Genomic DNA, 20,226 nt, shown 5'->3' with positions numbered 1-20,226 from the left:
TAAGATCTCCTGTTTCTACTCACTAACATGCTGTCAGCACAATTTTAACTTGGGACTCTCTAAAGTCAGTACTCTGGGACCAAGCTCTAGTCATCTTGCCTGGGTATAGCTCCTTATTGGGTTAACCAGACCATTTCTCTAAGCTTCTCTTTACTCATATAAAAAGAGATGAGAGTAATTCCCATTACACCTACCTCATAGGTAAGATTAATTGGTCCCAGGAAAGCACCTTGAATAGTGAGAATTTATGAATAGGAAGGCAATTAGAAAATAGGGAGTCTTTGGCATCCTCTCAGCTCCAATAACATTTATCATAAATTAATTCATCAAGAGGATTATATGTGGTCAAGGACTATTTTGTCTAGAACTAAAATTCACATCAGAAGCATTTGGAAACCCACACAAAGTTTTATTTGCCCACCATACCCAGGTACTGGATCCGAAAAATTGAGGACTAAGTTTTATAGGTCTTTGCTTTCCCAGTGACTTGCACATAGCAGGTGTTCACTGAATTTTTGTTGACTTGAAGAAGAGGAGAATGAAATCTTCCTCCTCCATTTGAAAAGATATCATTTGATCTCAGTAGGGGACAGAGCTGGCTTCTGTCACTTCAAATTGTTAAACAGGTCTGCTTTATCACGCTTTTGCCTCATTGTCTCCTCTGAATCCATCCACTAAGCTTTGGAAATTCAGAATCAGAGTGCTGGCAAATTCCATAAAGAATGATACCAAGGATAATTCATATACTTTTCTCTTTTTTCCTCACTTCTTTCACTTCCTAGCTGATAACATGAACCCTGAGGCTACTGACAAGAGTTGATTCTACTGTGTGACTTCACCTATTGTCAGGATATAACCTTTGGCTTTGCTATCATTCATGTCCCTGTGCCCTGTGATCAATGGCCACGTGGATGTTATTATCGTTTGGTCTCATAAAATTCTGGCCTACTTCAGCAGACCTTGAATAAATGATTCTTCTTTGAAAATAGGGCAAGAATCAGAAGCAAATGGAGGGAGAGAAAGAATCCTTGAAACCTCACATTTACTGACACCCTCAAGAGTAGCTTGAGAGCAAACCCTGATTGCTCAGGATACCCACTCCCTTCTGGTGAGAGGAGTGCCTTTGGCACAATGGTGGCATATGTAACAAGAATGCTTTGGCCCTTGCTCTTAGAGCTAGACTTGTTACAGTTCCCTTTCATGATTCTCAGATCCCCTGAGAAGGCTGGAGATGTCTTTTCTCTCTGCTGCCATTGGTGTGAGCCCCCATAAATTATTTTCTCTCCATTTGTTAGGGGTCAGTAACTAGCACCATTTACCAGTTCCATTTAACCACTTATCATCAGGTAGCTTTTACACAGGAATATTTATTTCAAAGACATACCAAGAACAAATATATAAAGATTTCCCCTAACACCTTTGAGGCATATCCAACTTACCTTAAGTTGCTATAGTTGAACATAGAATCTTAAAGCTGAAAGAAATTTTAAGAACAAATTAATCAGAGACCTTAATTTTACATATGAGGAAACTGAGGCCTGGAAAGTCTAAATAATTTGAATCAAGGTCATTCTGTCAGTTAATTATAAAACCAAAGCTAGAAACCAAATGTCTTGACTCCTAGACCAGTACAATAAGTTCCAAGGTTCTTTTCTACTAATTCTTCAGAATTTTTAATATCTGTGTGGTGTAGGATGGCCTTGAGTGTTGATACCTCTATTAGAACTAAAGCATAGAGGATTTAAGGTCTTTATGTGAAATCTGACCTTAAATCCATGGAAGAACCAAAATGGTAAATGGGAACTAACTCAAAGGCTTAGTTCATTCTCAGGGGTCCCTTCTCCTCAGCCAAGACACTTAGCTAGATATGTTTATTCATCTGTAAATGAAGGGATTGGACTAGATTTCCCTCCCATGATCCAGGCTGAAAAATGGTTAATAACTCTGTTACCCTTCCCCCTACAACCACCATCTTCATTCCCATTCCTTTACCTTCCCTAAAGCCTAAGGGCATTTGAAATGAGAAGCTGCCACCATACCCTCTTCTCTCCTAATCTGGAGTGTCCAAGGGCTACATGAAGAACTTTTCTCAGAACCAGATTTAGATACTGAGAATGATCCCCAGGTTTGGGCTCTCTCCCAGGGCCATAGCCTCACAGTGGGAGGAAGGTAGCTGCCCTCCAATTATTGCTCATTGATTATGAAGAGAGGATCAAACAGAAAACTTTGAATATATTCAAATATTTGAATACTTCAAACAGGAAAAAACTGAAACAGGAATCTGGCTCTAATATTTCAGTTTCAGGTCCTAGCTTCCCAGATGGCTAAACTTTCACTCAGTAAGTTCAGCAAGGAACCAAGTATGTTGCTTGAAATACATCCTCAGTTGACTCTAGCAGATGCCTGTAGGCCAAATGTATCTAATTAGCTACAGCAAGCAAGAGCAACAGCAGGGCCAGCACATGCAGCCAGAAGGAAAGAGAAGGAATACTTTCCCTCCCCAAGTTCACTTGCCACATGATGGGGTTGAAGGAAAGGCTTCACTGTGGCATGGTGGAGAAAGGATTTTATGCATTTGTCTCCCCAGAGCTGCCCTGAGATTTCAGGAAATTGGGGAAATTGACCCAGGCTCCATGCTTTGAGAACCCCCACACTGCTCCAAGAACAAGGCAGCTATAATTCATCCAACTAGCATTCATTAAGCACCAATTATGTCAGGGATTGTGCTACTAGTAATAACAAAACTTAAACAAAACAGTCTGCCTTTGAGAATCTTATATTATTCTTTTTTAAATTGGCTTTATTGATATCTTTAGTTTTTATATTGTCTACATTTCACACTGCACCCCTTCCCTCAACAATACCAGAAAGTCAGCTCTTTTAATAGAGAATAAAAAGAAAGAGAAAGAAAAGAATATTGAGCAAAACTAACTGTGTTGTTGCTGTGTCTTCTTCAGTTGTGTCTGACTCTTCATGACCCCAGTTGGGTTTTCTTGGCAAAGATACTAGAGTAGTTTGCCTTTTACTTCTCCAGCTCATTTGACAGATGAGGAAACTGAGGTCAACAGGGTTAAATGACTTGTCCAAGGTCACACAGCCAGTAGGTGTTTGAGGCCAGATTTGAACTCAGAAAGAAGAGTCTTCATGATTTCAGGCCTGGTTCACTATCCTCTGTGACACCCAGCTGCCCCAAACTAGCCTAGCGTCTAGCACCACATCTTGTCCATAATTTCTTATTGTTGTTGATGTAGTGACAGCTTCCTATAGAATAGGAACTTTCTCTCACAATGATGCCTGTTGAAGGAGTCAAATTACCTCAAAAGAGAAGAAAATGTTAGCACTATGGAATCTACTTCCACAACCATCTTTCTATAGAAGGACTCTACTTCCACAACCATCTTTCTATAGAAGGACACTTCTTTTCCTAATCTGAGGGTACTTTTTGGGTGTAGAGACAGAAGTATTCTATCAGTCAGTCAATAAGCACCGATTAAGTGCTTACTATATACCAGGCAATGTATTAAGCAGAAGGATGCAAAGAAAAACAAAAGGTCTTGTCTGACTCCCAAAAGCTTACAGTCTAATGGAAGCATGCAAACCACCGTGTACGGACGGGACGCATTAGAGACAATCAGCAGAGGGAAGGCGCTGGAATGAGAAGTGCTGGGGAAGGCTTCCCGAAGAAGGTAGGACGTGAGTGGAGATGTGAAAAGAGACGAGGGAGCTAGCAGTGGAGATGAGGAGGCAGAGAGCTCTCAACAAAGGATACAGGAAGGGAGAATGGCTGCCTTTGCGAGATGTGAAGAGCATCTTCTGTCAGGAGGCTGGTGTCACTGGATCACAGAGCTCATAGGGAGGGGCCAATGTAAGGTTTAAGAAGACTGGAAAGGTAGAAAGGGCTCAGGTTATAAAAGGCTTTACCAGACAAACTAAAGATTTTACATTTGATCCTACAGGCAATGGGGAGCCACTAGAGTTGATTGAATAGGGGTGCTATCATGGCCATAATTCTGACTCTGATGCTCTGATTCTCTGATTTTATGATAGGGTCCATTTACAAAGTTCCTGAGGAAGTTGAAGGCCAGAAAAGTTAAGCAGCTTACCCAGGGTCCCATAGTCAATAAGTGACAGAACCAGGATTTGAACCCAGGTCTTCTGACTCAAATTGTAGTACTCTTCCTGCTATACCACATGACCTCTCTATTATATCAATTGTCAGAGACAAAACTGAACTGAACATACCTTGGGAGTTTTGGTCAATATTTGCTATATTATTTCAATTCTGTTCTTATGACCATATCCTCATCCCCATTTGGGGGGCAGCTAGGTGGTACAGTGGGTAGAGTGCCAGACCTGGAGTCAGGAAGGCCTCAGTTCAAATCCAGCTTCAGACACTTTATAGCTATGTGATTCTGGACAAATAGTTTCACTGTTTGCCTAAGTTTCCTCATCTGTAAAATGAGCTGGAGAAGGAAATTGCAAACCACTCCAGTATCTTTGCCAAGAAAACCCCAAATGGGATCATGAAGAGTTGGATGTGACTGAAAAAAGACTGAACAATAAGCACCCCCATTTTGGTGAATGGTTACTTTTGCATGTTCCATCTAGTTCTGCACACGAGAATGTTATATGAAGGGCTCATAGAATCATGGCATCTCAGAGACCTCTGGTTCAACCCAAGCCTAAAAAAGGATCCCTTCTATTACATTCCTAACAAGTAGTCAAAAAACTTTCTCTTAAAGACTTCAGGCTGTCCGAAAGTGGAATGGGCTGTTTCAAAAAGTAGTGTGGTCCCTCTCCTTGCAGGCATTTGAACAGAAGATGAACTGACTACTTGTTAGGGATGTTACAGTGGGGAGCTCCTTTTGGGAATAGGTTGGGCAAGCTGGCCACTGCAGTCCTTCCTACTCTCAAATTCTGTAGTCTATGACTTCCTGAAACAGCTCATTCCATTTGTCAATAGCTCTAATCGTTAAGGAGCTCTTCTCAGCTTATTTACTAAAAAGCAGAGGGAAGTCCAGAGACATTTGAAAAGAGACTGAGCTCCCATAATTTCCAGGCATTTGTACATTTGTACTCACTCAGCAGTTATAACCAATTCAATTAACTAGACTTTTTGGGTGCTGAGCCAAAGAAAATTCACACACACAAAAATCAATAATGGGGGGAATAGTACAGTAGAACTCCATTATGATACAAACAACAAAGGACAAGGAAAATGTGCTATAAGCAGTGTTTTGGTAAGCAAAATGGATAAAAACAATTTTTAAATGCCCAGTACTGTGTTAGGTATTGGGGATATAAGACCTGCTCTTTAAGAGCCTACACCTATAGTCATCACATTTGTAATTAATTTTTCATAATAAATAACAAGATACTATGTAAGTAATTAATTACTAAGTAATGTGGCATATACCATGTGCCATAGAAGTTCAGAAGAGGAAACAATCAGTATGGGCCATAATGGGTGTAGAAAGCTTTTTGGGGGCAGCCAGGTGGCTCAGTGAGTAAGAGCACCAGCCCCAGAGTCAGGATGACCTGGGATCAAATCCAGGCTCAGATACTTAGCACCACACCCAGAAATAACTGGTCGTGTAACCTTGAGCAGGTTACTTAACCCCAATTACTTAAAAAAAAAAGAATAAAAAAAGAAAGCTTTTTGGAGGAGTGTGGCTGAAGGTTGGCTCTTTACTATGAATAAAATATAAATAGATTGTTGGAGACTTGCCTAAGGTCTAACTTTGCATGTGTGAAAAACATTTTGGTAGGAATACTCAAGGCTTATGGGGAGAAAAACAGCAAGGAGGCAAGTCAGTTTAAGAGATATAAGATATATCATGATATACATGGTGAAAGTAAGTTGACCTGCAATATGGTTGGATCCATAGTACATCAAGTAACTAGATAAAGTGGCAAGAATAGAGAGTGTTTTGAAGTCCATAACTTCATAAATATGGGTTCTCCTTACACAAATTCATATCTCAACCTCTTTCTGTCTTCTTGTGCTAGACAAGTCTCACTCATGATTTTCCACGAATCCTATCTAAAGGAACAACTCAACATGCTGGAGTTCTTCACTCTATTCTTTTTAACACCTTGTAGAGCTTACAGGATAAATATTCCCTTCTTCTTGGTAGTTGTTTATTTGTTTTGAGGGAGTTTGAGGGTGTCTTTGGGAACTTTTATGAATTAACTTTAAAATCAATCCCTGAATGCCATTAAAATTGTTACTTCAAGAATGGATTTCTTCTGCTATGTATTTGGTTAGGTCTTACCATTTCCCAATTTTATTTAAGTTCAATTTCTACTTTCTTTTAGCAAGCTGATTAAGTGAGTCTAAATGTGGTAGTTTTCCTATAGATGAACTGTCCTGTTCAAGGAATAGCAAGGAATCTTGTCACTAGATGATGGAGGGGAGTAAGGTATGAAGAAGACTGGAAAGGTGGAAAGAGGCTAGATTAGGTAACCTCCATCAATTTTTTTTTTAAATCTGAAGGAATAACTTACAGAATCTCTCTCATGCACTATAAGTTAACATTTTTCAGTCCTTTTAATTTCTTCCCTACACTGTCCCTACCCTTTATCTAGTAAGCTTCATAGAGAAAGAAGAATAACTTTGTCTTCCAAAGAACTAAAGTTATGTTAGAGTCTTCTCCAAACTCCTCGTGACATCCTAATGTAACAAATATATCATTTCCTACATTTTACACTTGGAACATCGAGGCACCAAAAGGCAAAGTGATTTTCAAATTTATTCACCTAATAAGTACAAAGTAGAATGGTTAGATATCAGAACCCAAAGTATGGGTTCTAATCTACTGCTCTGATCACTAAATTCCTTTTAGTTGTACCTGATTTTGCAACCCTAAATGGGGGCCAAAACATTCATACTTAAGTAATGGAGAGCAATCTGAAACAAGCATTCTATTCATGGGCATAGAAAAGAAGTGGGACAGAACACAATCATTCATTCAAGGAGCATTTATTAAGGTCCTACTTTGTGCCAGGAACTATGCAAAGAATACAATAAAATAGCTTTTCTGCCCTGAGAGAGCTTACATTCTATTGAGGGAAGTTTATACACACATATAGATGTGTGTATATAGACATACAAATATAAATACAAAAAGTATATGAAGACAAAATAATTTCACCAGGGTGGGATTGGGATGGGAGTGTGGGTCTGGATAATGGTAGACCTTACATAGAAGAAATATTTGACCTGGGTCTTGAAGGGATGGGAGGATTCTGTGAGGTTGAAGATAGTACTCAGCTAAATGCTACCTGAGTTATCCCTTCTTCAGGAGGTGAGAAATCCATTGAAGGGCCTTTGGACAACTTGTTTAATTGAATTTTATGTTTAAGGAAAGAGGATATAAATAAAGGAAAGAAGGACCAAAGAGAAAAAGGTAGGAGAAGAAAGAACCTTTTTAATAGATATCTCTCTCACCTCGACCTTGGAAGAGAGCTGGGGGAATGTTTGATGTCAAACTTGGGGTCATGGCCTAAAAATCAGAGACAGACATGGGGAGAGGTATGTAAACCATTAAAAAAAAATGAAAGGAAATCTGAGACAGCCCGGAAAGCAGCTCCAAAAGGGGCCTGAGACGAGACTTTCTCTGTCTCCATCCTTACCAGGCTGGCCTCAGTAAGTGCTTGGCAAAGTGGGGCTCTTTTCAGGACACAGACCCACAGAGAAAATCGGAAATGAGAGTGAAGGGAAGGCAAATGAAATCTCCTCAAGTAACAGAGATTTTTTTTTAAACAAGACTGCCTTTTTCTTCATCATAATGGAGAACATACATTTTTCATCTTTTCAGACTTTTCACATAAGCAAAGATTTCTTGGATTATAGTCTTTTCCCCTGAGCACTGTGGACATGAACATTTTTTAAAGTTGAGCATTTTATTAAAAACACATTATTGTACTTTTCCTCTATATAGACCCTCTCTCATGTGTTGTTTCTCCTTGTTAGAATGTGAACTCCCTGAGAGCAGGAACTAACTCATTTCTTTGTATGTATCCCCAGCACTTAAGGTGGTGCAATGGATAGAGTGCTGTGCTTGGGAGTCAGGAAGACCTGAGTTAAAATTCAGCCTCAGACATTTGCTAACTGTGTGACCCTGGGCAAGTCACTTGACTTAATTTCCCCATCTGTAAAATGAGCTGGAGAAGGAAATAGCAAACCACTCTTGTATCTTTGCCAAGAAAACACCTAATGAGGTCTGGAAGAATTGGACATACTGAACAATAACAGCAATTGATTTTTTTAATTCATTAAATGCAACCAAATAAACTTGCTTAGTAACGTTTTTGCATTTCAATTAATTAATTCAAATGCTCAAATATCACAGGTTTTTGGTCATACCTTCTTAGTGTACTACAGCATTCCCATTTCTCTATTCATTGTCATTCATTTTCCCTCTTACATGGTTGTAGTTAGTATTTATTCCATTTTTCTGATTTTGCTTCCAATGTTTGGCATTATTTGATAAAAGTCCATCTAAATTCCTTTCTATTCCCTATGAGCCTTATAGTATTCTATTACATTAATGAACCATAATTTATGTAAACCATTCCCCTATTGTTGGACATCTTCACTATTTCCAGTACTTTGCAAATACAAATGAGGCTGCTAAGAACATCTTTGGGCAGGTAGCTTTTTTTGTGGGTTTATTTATTTCTGAGACCAAATACTAGAGAGCAGGGAGGATGAACTCACAGGATTTTGGAGATGGGAAGGATCTTCAAAGTCATCCAGTCCAACCCCCTTCATTTTACAGATATGAAAACTGATACTCAGAGAAGCTAACTTCCCCAAAGTCACACAGCTGGTTAATTATAAAGACTGGAATTAGAACCCAACTATTTGGGCTCTAACTCCTAGACTGTTCCACTACTCAAAGTGGAATACTCTGGGTATTAAAACACTCTGGGTAGTGCCAGCACCCGGCACATGACGGCAATAAGTGCCAGTAACAGAAACCAAAGTTCAAGCCCATGATTAGGGGTGAGATGGAGTGTAAGAGGGGAGGCAGAGGGAAGGAGGAGGGCAGTTACAGGCTACATACATGACTGGAATTATACTTTGTCTTAGGCAGCAAATTTATCATCCTAACTAGGAGCAGGCAAACATAGGCCTAAAAGGATATGCACTGCACTGAAAATAAAATAAATAAAAATTTTTCAGAGAAAGAAGGCTCTGTTTAGCAGAAAGAGTCCTGTGGGCCCATAGGTCAGGCAATCAATGAAAGAACCCTCCCTAAAGATCCCTATTTTCTCCTCTGAATCTCACCATCTAGGGAGGTGGGCTCACTGGTGAGTGTCACTAAGGCTTCTCATTCTTCTCTCTGCCCCCAAACCTGATGACAAAGAAGTCAAAGGGCCTTTTGGAAATAAGGGGTACATCCTGCATAAAGTGTAAACACTGGGCAGAAACTACAAAAGGGCATCTCGCCCGAGTGGCTGGAGCAGTTTGATTGTGGAAATAAGATTTCTCCTAGAGGTCAGTGTGAACTTTCTCCTTTGTGGCCAACAGGATGTGCTGCAGGCTACCAAGGCCTAACTCTTAGACTTTGAGGTCAAAAGGAACCAGGGTAAATATATTCAATCTTAGAATCACTAGATATCAGGGGTGGAATTCTTTTGTTTCTACACCCCAAAAGAACCTTCTGGCTACGAAAAAAAAAAGCCTCCTTCTATAGCCAGGTGGCTGGGAGGGGATTCCACAGGATAAATATTTCCTTCTCCTTTGGGGCCATCTAACTCTGCCAAGAGTCACTGAGGTTGGAGATAGTGTCTAGCCTCCTTCACTTCCCCAAAGATTACACAAGGAGTTGGCTTTGCCTCCATTTAATTCAATTGAACAAATTTGTATCAGATACCTTTGTTCCTTATGCTCTTCTAGGCACTAGAAACAAAAACAAAAAGAAAATATTCCCTGGCCTCAAGGATCTTATATTCTATTGGTGTAGGATAGGACAAGGAAAACTGAGGAGGGAGAGGGTACTAATAGTTGGAGGAATCGTGGAAGACATGAAAAATGAAGTCAAATAAGACCCAGAAGTTAAATGAGATAATATGGGTAAAGTACTTTGCAAACCCTGAAGCCCTAGCTAAATGTGAGCCATAGAAATAAATTTGCTAAAGATTAATTAAGCTGTTGTGTGCATACAGTCCAAGATACTTGCTTTGCTGAGTACCTGAATAGGGATAGGAGCCCTTAGCTGTAAGCTGCCTCTCACTCCGGACAACGTCAGAGAGATAGGATGACACTGGGTTTGAAACTTAGCCCTGATGATTTTTTCTTGTGACTTTGGACAAGTCACTTAACTTTCCTAGTCTCAATTTTCTCATCAGTAAAATTGAGGGGGTAGGTCCTGCCAACTCAAGTGGTTTCTGGAGGGGAGAGACTAGAGTTCTTTACTCTAGTATCTAGAAAGGAAGGAAACAAATATTTATTAAGTATTTACTATGTGCCTGGCACTGTGTCAAGTGCTTTTAAAAATATTATCTCATTTGATCCTCATAACTTTGTGAGGTAGGTGCTATTATCATCACAGTTAGGAAACTGAGGAAGAGAGGCCAAGTGACTTGTCAGGGCCACACAACATATGTAAGTATCTGAGATAAGAGTTAAACTTGTGTCTTCCTAACTCTAGGCCCAGTCTTCTATCCACTGGGCCAAGACCTTATTTAATTTAATTTTATTCAATTTTGCTTCTTCCCTAGGGCCTAGACCAATGAATTTTATAGTCATTGAATGAATTAGAAAGATGTTGTAGAATAAGGCTTCCTAACTGTTTTTCTGTCATGGTTGAATGTAACAGGCTGGTGAAGATTATGTACCCCTTCCCAAAATGTTGCTTTTAAGTGTATAAAATAAAATGTATAAATGATTTCACATGTATAATTGAGATGGCATTGCTTTCCTTCTCAAGTGGTGGGGGAAGGGCACTAGGAAGGAAGATACTTTGGAACTCAAAATTTTAAAGAACGAATGTTGAAATTTTAGTATAATTAGGAAGTATTTAGTAAATTAAATAAAAATATATCTTAAAAAGATAAAATGCATAAATGATTACGAAGGAAACCAATTATATTGAAATACAATTGTCATAATTAAAAAAAAAGTTTGTGGAAACCAGGTTAAGAACCCAAGTCTTTGTTCTTATATTCTGTATGGTAAATTAAAATAAAAATTCATGTCAGGTTAATTGCACCTTATTAATGTTTTTGACCATTTCTTGAAGCAGACTGATTTGTAAGATAATGGAATAGTAAAATTCCAAGGCATCTTAAGAATCATCTAATAGGGACAGGTAGGTGGCATAATGAATAGAGCACTGGCCCTGGAGTCAGGAGAATCTGAGTTCAAATCCGACCTCAGACACTTGATGCTTAACTAGCTGTGTGACTTTGGGCAAGTCACTTACCCCTAATTATGTTGCCTTCCCCCCTCAAAAAAAAAAAAAGAAAAGAATCATCTAATAGAATCTCCCCATTGCAGTACAGCTAAGTAGTCCAGTGATTAGAGCATTAAACCTGAAGTCAGGAAGACCTTAGTTCAAATCTTGCCTAAGACAGTAACTAGGTACATAAAATAGTTAATATTCCTCTGATTCAGTTTCTTCACCTGTGAAATGGGGTTAATAATCACACCTAGCTCACAGGTTGCTTCATGGGATCAGTCAAATGAGTATTAATATGTGTAAAGGCTTTGCAAATCTTAACAAGTTAAAGATATAAATGCTAGCGATTGTTGTTATTTTACAGAGGAGGAAACCTGGGCCCAGAGAGTTGATTTGATTTGCCCCAGGTCACACAGCAAGTGGCAGAGCTGGAACCAGAATGCAAGTCAGATTTTCCCATCAGTGTTTATTCCATAGTAGTGTGTTGATTCCAAGTCCCTTTTTGTGCTTTGAAAAAAGTCTGTGCCAGGTCACAGCTGGTTTCCTTTATCTAATCCTTCAGTCAATCCCCCCACCCCCACCCCTTGCCTGCTCAGTGTCAAATGAATCAGCTGTGAGGTCAAAAAATACTGTGTCTTGACTTCCTTGTGGGTGGGGGAATGAGGGGACTAAGCCAGAGAGCAAAGGAGAAAGCATCTTGGTTAAATCACAGTTGGCTTTGATGTATATTTACATATAAATGAAGGGTTTTTTTTTTTAAGTCTTTGCTTTGGAAGTATAATGACCCCTTTTAAAGAAAGACTAATAGCGGAAGCCATAGTTACCATTCACTGACTATTCCATTAGAACTCTGGTTAACGCTCAAGATAAGGAAAGAACAATGAATAAATTCGAGATTGTGTTTTGTTACCAAAGTTTATTGTTTGTTTGTTTAAATAAGGGCTTCTGCTTCGATTAGAGACCTTGGCACAGAAAAGAGTATTGGCCAAGTCCAACTTCATGGTGTGAAATGCAAGGATTCTAAATAAAGACATCCCTTAAAAAACAAAACCACCAAAACTTTTCCCCCCTTTGTTTTAGGGCTCTAATAAAGGCAGAAATTTTAAGGGGGGGGGAATGTTTTAATTTGGGAACACAAGGGGAATAGAAGCATAATGATCCCTCATCTTGGCTATTACTTACACTTAGGTCCTTATTTGACTCACATACATGCAGACTATTAAACAATAACAAAACAGAGATTCAATAACCCTGAATCAGAGGACGTGATTCCTAATCTTAAATCTGTTACATATTTGTAATGTGACTTTAGCCACATCATTTAACTCCTCTGGGTTTCTGTTTCCTTATCTGTAGGATGGAGGGGGGAGAAACTGGGTTTGCCTCCCAAGTTTCTAATTGTTAGCCAGTTCAGCAAGAAAGGCAGTGCAGCTCTGTTGTGGAGGTGGAAAGGCAGTGACTGCAGCCTTCAGCTTCTTTTTGATTCTGGGGATGCTTGCAAGCATCATCTTTGATGAGCAAAGACAAGCAGGGATGCTAGCCCAGGATTTGGAAAGTACCTCCTCTCACATCGAACTTTTAGACTTTAGAGAGCTTGGAGGAGACAGACAAAGTCACACTGAAAGGTGTTCTGGATGTCTTTCCCTTTGTAAGTGTTGATGTGTTTCCACTTACTTTGTTTGGGAAGAATGGATCTTTTCATACTGGACTGTGTTGCTCATGGCTTGGGCATGAAGAATACCAAGAGGACTTTCTTGTAATTACAAGGACAAGCAAAGATGCACTCTTGAAAGCACCTTCTGAGAACATCCTTTTCTATTGTGGTACCTCTAATAGTCAGAAGCTATAGGTCCTGAGTAAAGAGTAATAAATAATAGCAACAGAGAAATAGAAGTTGTAGAAAAAATAAAAAGATATCTCCACACATACAACACCCCTTACCTAGAGACAGTGAGGGAATGACTAGAATACTGGACTTGGAATCTGGAAGATCTGAGGTCAAATCCTGCCTCAGACACTTACTAGCTGTGTGACCCTGGGCAAGTCACCTATAACCTCTGCCCGCCTTCATTTCTTTAACTGTAAAGTGGGGATAAAAAAAATCACCTATATCACAAGGTTGTTGTGAGGATCAGCTGAGAAAACATATGTAGTGTATTTTGCAAACTTAAAAGCAATATATAAATGCTATTATTATACAAATATTAAAGTTGTACAAGATTCTATGATAATTACAACTATAGAGATAACTGTTCAATGTTCTGGTAACAGCTTGCAATTATAGAACTAATTGTTCAAAGATCTAATGAATAACAACATTAAGTGGACCCTAAATGCCCACTTAAAGGTAATTCTTAGGGTCAGAGGGTGCCCTTACAGAGTCCAAATAAAAGGAGGATTTCCCCATAGATGGTAAAGATTTCCAGTTATTCCTACTCATGGGTGACATTCTGCTGATTGCAATGAATTCTGAAATAATTCAGTCTGCTGAGATCCATAGCCACTCAAAAAGCAATTGGCTTTGTCATTCACATCTGAAAAATAAAGTGGATGAAAAATACACATTGCTCAGATTTTGGCATTCTGTAATTTGGGCAGCCTATTCAGTTATCCCTTCAGCATTTTAAGCAAGTAAAACAGTTGGACAATAAGCTGGGCTTAGAACTGAAAACAGGAGGAGGAAATTTGACTGGATAGTTTTTAAAATTGTGTGGTTCTTTAAATAATACCAAGTGGCTTACTGCTGTAACAGTACATTTTTTTTGGCATAAAAATTCTCCCAATGATGTTATATGGCTGTGAATTATGAAACACCATGATCTCAGAAGAACCAAAATTGTATGAAATCCAAAGCAAAATACAAAATGCCTGGTGGGTATACGTGGACTCCAGTATCTCACCAACAATAATGCAAACCTAAGGAATAGAATGAAGTCATCACCAAATACACACATACACACACGAAAAAACATGTATGTATATAAATATGTATGTATGTACATATAAATCTATGCATAGATGTATACATGTATATTGTATATATTTTTATTTTGTATATGTGTGTGTGTGTGTGTGTGTATGTGTTTGTATTTGGAAAAAGAGGTGAGCGGCATGATGCAGCAAAAGTGTAGGAATTACAGATATCCTGAGCTGTGCTCTGGTTGTTACTGTTCAGCTGTGTCCAACTCTTTGTGACCCTATTTGGGGTTTTCTTATATTTCTTTTTTTTCTTTGCCTTTTGGAGGGCAACTGGGGTTAAGTAAGTTGCCCAAAGTTACACAGCTAGGTTTTGTGTGTGCTTGTGTGTGTGTGTATGTTAAGTGTCTGAGGCTGGAACTCGGGTCTGCCTGACTCTGGGGACAGCGCTTTACTCACTGCACCACCTAGTCGCCCCTATTTGGGGTTTTCTTAGCAAAGATTCTGGAGTGGTTTGCCATTTCCTTCTCCAACTTATTTTACAGATGCAGAAACTGAGGCAAACAGGGTTAAGTGACTTGCCCAAGGTCACATAGCTAGTAAGTAGCTGAGGCTGGATTTGAACTCAGGAAGAAGAATCTTCCTGACTTCAGGCCAGGCATTCTATTCACTGTACCACCTAGTTGCCCTTACACTCTTGTGCTCTGGTATAATATATATTCTTTGGAGGATTTACAGAAAACTAGTGACAAGAATTATCCAGAATGACAAAGTATGGAAGAGTTGTGATCTACTCTGGTGGAAAGAGTATCGACCATGGGATATCATAATTCTATTGGAATACCAAAAGCTAAGAAAGCACACATCAAACAATTATAGTAAAATATTGATGACCACGATTATCACCATCAGCATTTGTTTCTTTGAAAACTGCTCTAATAAGTTGTTAGGTCTTTAATAATGTGGAATGACAGTAGCAATTAATGAAGGGACAAATTCCTGACTGAATAAGAAGGGCACTGGCTTTTCATAAACTTTCTCTGTGTATATGGTCATTCATGCTAAAAGACCTCATGTGTGAGGAAGAAACATAGCTTTGGATGTGAGGGTATTTCAGGTTAGGGTTTTGCTTTTTACCTCCAGGAACAGAACACACTTAGAAAAGTTCTGCTGCTTCATTTGTATTTTGGTCTCAAAGAGCAGGAAGAATTAAAGACTAGATCTAGAAAGCCAGGAAATTTCTTGTAAGGAAATTTTCAGGCAAAATGCAGCGTGACTGTACTAGATAAAAATGGAGTACCAGCTCCAACAAATCTGGGGTCCATTTAGCAAATAGCTAGACTGGATTTTATGTCACGTGTTCTGGATCACCTAGTTCCTTGCCCTAAGTGGATTATGATGGAGGCTGAACTTTTAAATGAATTTGCATAACAGAACCTGCCTTATAACCTAGGCACAGTGGGCCAAATTGCACCCATAGATATAAGCATGGATCTCTAGTCAGTGCTGGAGGGATTGGCAGGTGTGTAGCTAAGGGGAGAATGTGACTCACTAGTTTGTGGGTTTGGCATCTACAATCCATGAAATCCATTCTTTTCTGGTGGGAGGCCTTTGGAGCACTCTAGGACACTATTTCCATGGAGAGGCAAAAACAAAAAAACAAGCCAAAAACTACTCTATGCCAGTAAATATAGTAGAAGAGACTGAAGAACTGAGTGGTCTTCATGGCCGTGGCTGGGAGATCCCTCACTAGTACAGAGCACAGCTTAAGGGGTACGTGGTAGCTTCAGAGAAACTTCTAGAAAGCTCATAGCTCCTAGGATCCTTCTGAGCAAATCCCAGAAATGTAACTTCTAAAAGAAGACTAGAGTCTGGCTCACTGCATTGAACTTCCCTCCCTTTATTTCTTTGATGGAATATTTAAATTTTTAAGTGTATCTTTTATATAACTTTTCCAGGCACTAATTTATTAAATTTTCCACGTGAGCATTTAGATATCAGAAATCAAGCAAATGCTACAAATGAGGGTTTCATTTATTGTTTTGTGGATCATCTAGACTTATGAAAGTGATGGAGAAAATGGCAAAAATGCAGAGTAAACTTAAAAGTGTGCCCTGTGTAGATTTCCCTCCTCCCTCTCTCCCCCCCACCCCACTCCCCTAGTACTAACTGTTAAACATTTATCAGCATGCCCTTGTGGATACCTAAGCCTAAAGCTTTGATATGCAAATCCATGATACCACATCAAATAGTAACAGCGATGATAAAGCATCAATATATAATTTTAAAATTGGTCACTTTCATAGTTTTCCCTGGAACTGTAACTATTTGGGGGCAACTAGGACTTTTCCCTAGGGCATCAACATCTGGGAACATATTTCTTTTCAGAGAGGGAGTTAGAGAGGGAGAAGAACTTTTTTTTCATGATGAACACCATCCTCCCGTCTTACCTTATGCCACCACCAAAGTTCTTTTGTTGTGGTCCCCCTATCCTAGAGCTCTCCTGTCACATTTTTCATAGGGGTACAGGCCAAAGAGTGGACCATCCCCTTTCTCCTGGTGAAATAGCATTTGTGGTTCATTGTATTCCTTTGGGTTCCTGAAGTATTGCCTCTATTCTCTTTCTCCCCTACCCCACTGAATTTGACTGAGGCTCAAGAATTCCTAGTTACAACTGCCTTAGAGTCTTAATTAATTTCATTGGTAAACATCAGATAAGCTGATAAATAATGCATGGTATTTAATAATAACTCCACTTTAAATTAGGTAATAAGTAAAAACAGAGATCATCCATCTGTAACAGATGGTATACATAAAATGAGAGTATGCCATCTCAGCATGGTTTGTATTTACCTATGTAAGGCTTGTTGGGCTAATACATAAAGAAATGGCTCATGGGTGGGATGGAGAGATGTGATCTAAGATCTTACTTGTCTCTAAGGAGAGCAAAAGAATATCTAGGGACCATGCTTGTACCACCAATACAATAGCTGGAAGGGGTAGGCAAGCTCTAGGACAGAAGGTGCTAGGGAATATTTCTTCCATTCTTCAAGAGATATAGTGGGCTAGAATTTCATCAATCTGTCACCCTTCAGTCATTTCTAACCTAAGGTATGATAGGTTCAGAATAAAATCTATGTCCCTGGTCACTCCTATGGCTTATACTCACAAACTTAGCCCCTTCCTGCTAAATACCAGGTGCACAAAAAGTCATCACAAGTAGCAAATAAACCCATTTGACCAAGGAAAACAGTAAATAAAAATTGAAGAAATTATATTTATAATTTAGAACAAAGGAGATAAACTCACAGCCTTGACAAAACTCCTTAGTTCAGAGTCAAATTAAAATGTAATTGGGAAATGTTTAACAAAAACAAATTAAAAAATACAACATAGATAATGTTAATTTATGGTTTTCTTAGTAAATATATGCTTGGGAGGGGGGTCGTCGATTTAGGATAGACCAAAGAATAGAGAAGAATGAATGAACTCTTTGGGAGTGAAATAAGAACTCAGCTCAACCAAGGAGGGAATGATCTTACCACTGGAGATCCATTCTTAGCCGTCTTTAGAATTGTAGCCAAGTCCAGGAACAACACGGGTCCCACTTCTTATGCTTGTCCACTATTCCAAAGTCTCCCTCACCTCTGCTGCCCCAGTGTTCTTTTCGCCCTGCTCCTTTCCTGAAGAATATTCGGAACCAACTTAAGTCAGTTTCTCACTCAGGTACACAGTGCCATGCTCAACGTTCTTCCCACATTTCCCTCCATATGCACAATAGCTACTGCCGCATAGAGCTTTCTTTTTTGGGACACCATCCAACAGGATGATTTGTTATTGTTGTTCACTTGTTTTTCAGTTGCGTCCAACTCTTCAATTACCCTATTTGGGATTTTCTTGGCAGAGGTACTGGAGTGGCTTGCCATTTCCTTCTCCAGCTCATTTTACAGATGAAGAAATTGAGGCAGACAGGGTTAAATGGCTTGCCCAGGGTCACACAGCTAGCAAGTTCTGGGGTTGCATTTAAATTCAGGAAGATGAGTCTTCCCGACTCCAGACCTGGCACTCTATCCCCTGTGCCAACAAGATTATATACAACATATAATCACAATTTCAGAGATAGAGGAGACCTCAGTGGCTATCTAGTCACAGGATCATAGAATTACAGTTGTCATAAACATTGGAGGTAAAGTCCAGCCTTCCGGTTTTGGACTCCCTCCGGCAGTGAAGGCTCAAGTGGGTAGATAGCCTGTCTAAGTCCATATGCATAGTAAAAAGAAGAATCAGAAATCAAACCTCTGAACTTTAACTCCAAATCTAGCACTCTTTTCAGAGCATCAGGCTGCTCCCAAACCTCTACCTGAAAAAGAATTTCCTTTACAATAGTGCAAACAAGTGCTTATACTACTTTTGTTGGAGCCTTGTATTATAGTGAGGGAGAAGCTACCTGGCCAGATAGGTGGTGCAGTGTAGACAAAGCATGGGCCTGGAGTCAGGAAGACCTGAATCCAAATCCAGTGTCAGACACTCCCTAGCTGTGGGACTCAGCAATTCACTTTACTTCTGCTTGCCTCTGTTTCCTTATGTTTAAAATGAGGATAATAACACCCACCTCTCAGGGTTGTTGTGAGAATCAAACAAGATATTTGTAAAGCACTTAGGACAGTGCCTGGCACAGAATAAGCAGTATACAAATTTTGGTAGTTGTCGTTGTTGTTGTTATGTTATGACCTCCACAGCTAACCCATTTCACTTCTGAATAGCTCTGACCATTACAATTTTTTTTTTCCTGACCTCAAAGTTATATTTTTCTCTTTGTAACTTTCTGCTCTTTTGTATCAGCAGAAAAAAAATATGGAACCTCTTCCATGGGATGGCCCTTCAAATACTCACAGATGGCTATCACATGTTCCCACTGTCTTCTGTTTTCCTGGCTAAACATTTTTAATTCCTTCAAGCAATCTCCCTACGGAAAGAACTCTGGACCTTTTACCATTGCTGATTTCCCCATTGTAGGAACATATCCAACTTCCCAATGTACTGTGTAAAATATGATCCTTAGAACTGAACAAAATATTTTAGCTGTGTTCTGACTAGGGAAGAGTATTGACCTCCCTGATTCCCAGAAACTATACCTCTCTTAAAACAATCAGAGTTAGCAATAGCTTCCTTGGCTTCCATATCACTTAGTTGATTTATGCTGAGTTTTCAATCTATTAAAAAACTTCCAGATATTTATCAGGTAATTTTCTGTCTAATGCTGAGTGGGGATTTTTATTTTTAACCTGAGTAAAATTTTTCTAGATCTCTGCTTCCAAAGGAGAAAATTGTGTGGCAAAAGGCAATGGAGGAAGACTCACGTTGAATAATAAGGAGGACATTGTTAGACACCTGGGATGGATTTGGATTTGTGAGGAAGGCACAATATTGAATTGGGGAAGAAGAAATGTGGGGAATTACCTTAAACTTCAGTTCTGGAAGAAAAAATGTTTAAATTTAAGAAGGGGAAGGCTTGAGGAGAAAGGAACTGAAGAGAAGGACAAGCTAGTTGATAAGGCAATATAAGTAATAAAAGGTAAGTAAAACAAACGGCCAAAGCAAAATAAGAGATTAGTAAGAGGAAGGAAAGGAAGTTGGGCATGGCTTTCAGGTTGTAAAGAGGTGATAAAAGACATAAATGTGTAAAGATGTGATAGAAGTAAAAAAAATGTTAACCAGATGAGTTGTAAACATGCAAGCAGTTTGAAAGAAAAGCCAAGAATCTCAATAAGGCAGGAGAGCAGAAAAATAACTTTTCAGTAATTTGCCCCGAGTTCATGATGTTTGTTTCTTCAGTCAAAGGGACTGGTATCTATGTTCAAAGTGCATGCTGGTCTCAGAAGAGAACTTGAGGAATAGC

The 20,226-nt window shown here is 39.2% G+C and overlaps 2 long non-coding RNA genes across 4 annotated transcripts in view; one reads left to right on the top strand and one right to left on the bottom strand.

The window, feature by feature from the left end:
* Positions 1 to 18,137, bottom strand: part of LOC138143591 (uncharacterized) — a 45,751-nt gene extending 27,614 nt beyond the window's left edge. The window contains exon 1 of the long non-coding RNA XR_011163738.1: positions 17,870 to 18,137. This is a non-coding gene — a long non-coding RNA (uncharacterized lncRNA). The remainder of the gene's footprint in view (positions 1 to 17,869) is intronic.
* The window catches only part of LOC138143640 (uncharacterized), a 288,388-nt gene that overhangs the window by 85,314 nt on the left and 182,848 nt on the right, over positions 1 to 20,226 (top strand). The gene's annotated exons all lie outside the window — the stretch shown is intronic.

The sequence above is a fragment of the Petaurus breviceps genome, unplaced genomic scaffold (assembly GCF_028583685.1).
Source record: "Petaurus breviceps papuanus isolate PSGF00001 unplaced genomic scaffold, PetGlider_PUasm1.0 90650, whole genome shotgun sequence".
NCBI lineage: Eukaryota > Metazoa > Chordata > Mammalia > Diprotodontia > Petauridae > Petaurus > Petaurus breviceps.
The sequence above is the reverse complement of the archived record's forward strand: the minus strand, read 5'-3'. Positions and strand labels throughout refer to the sequence as shown.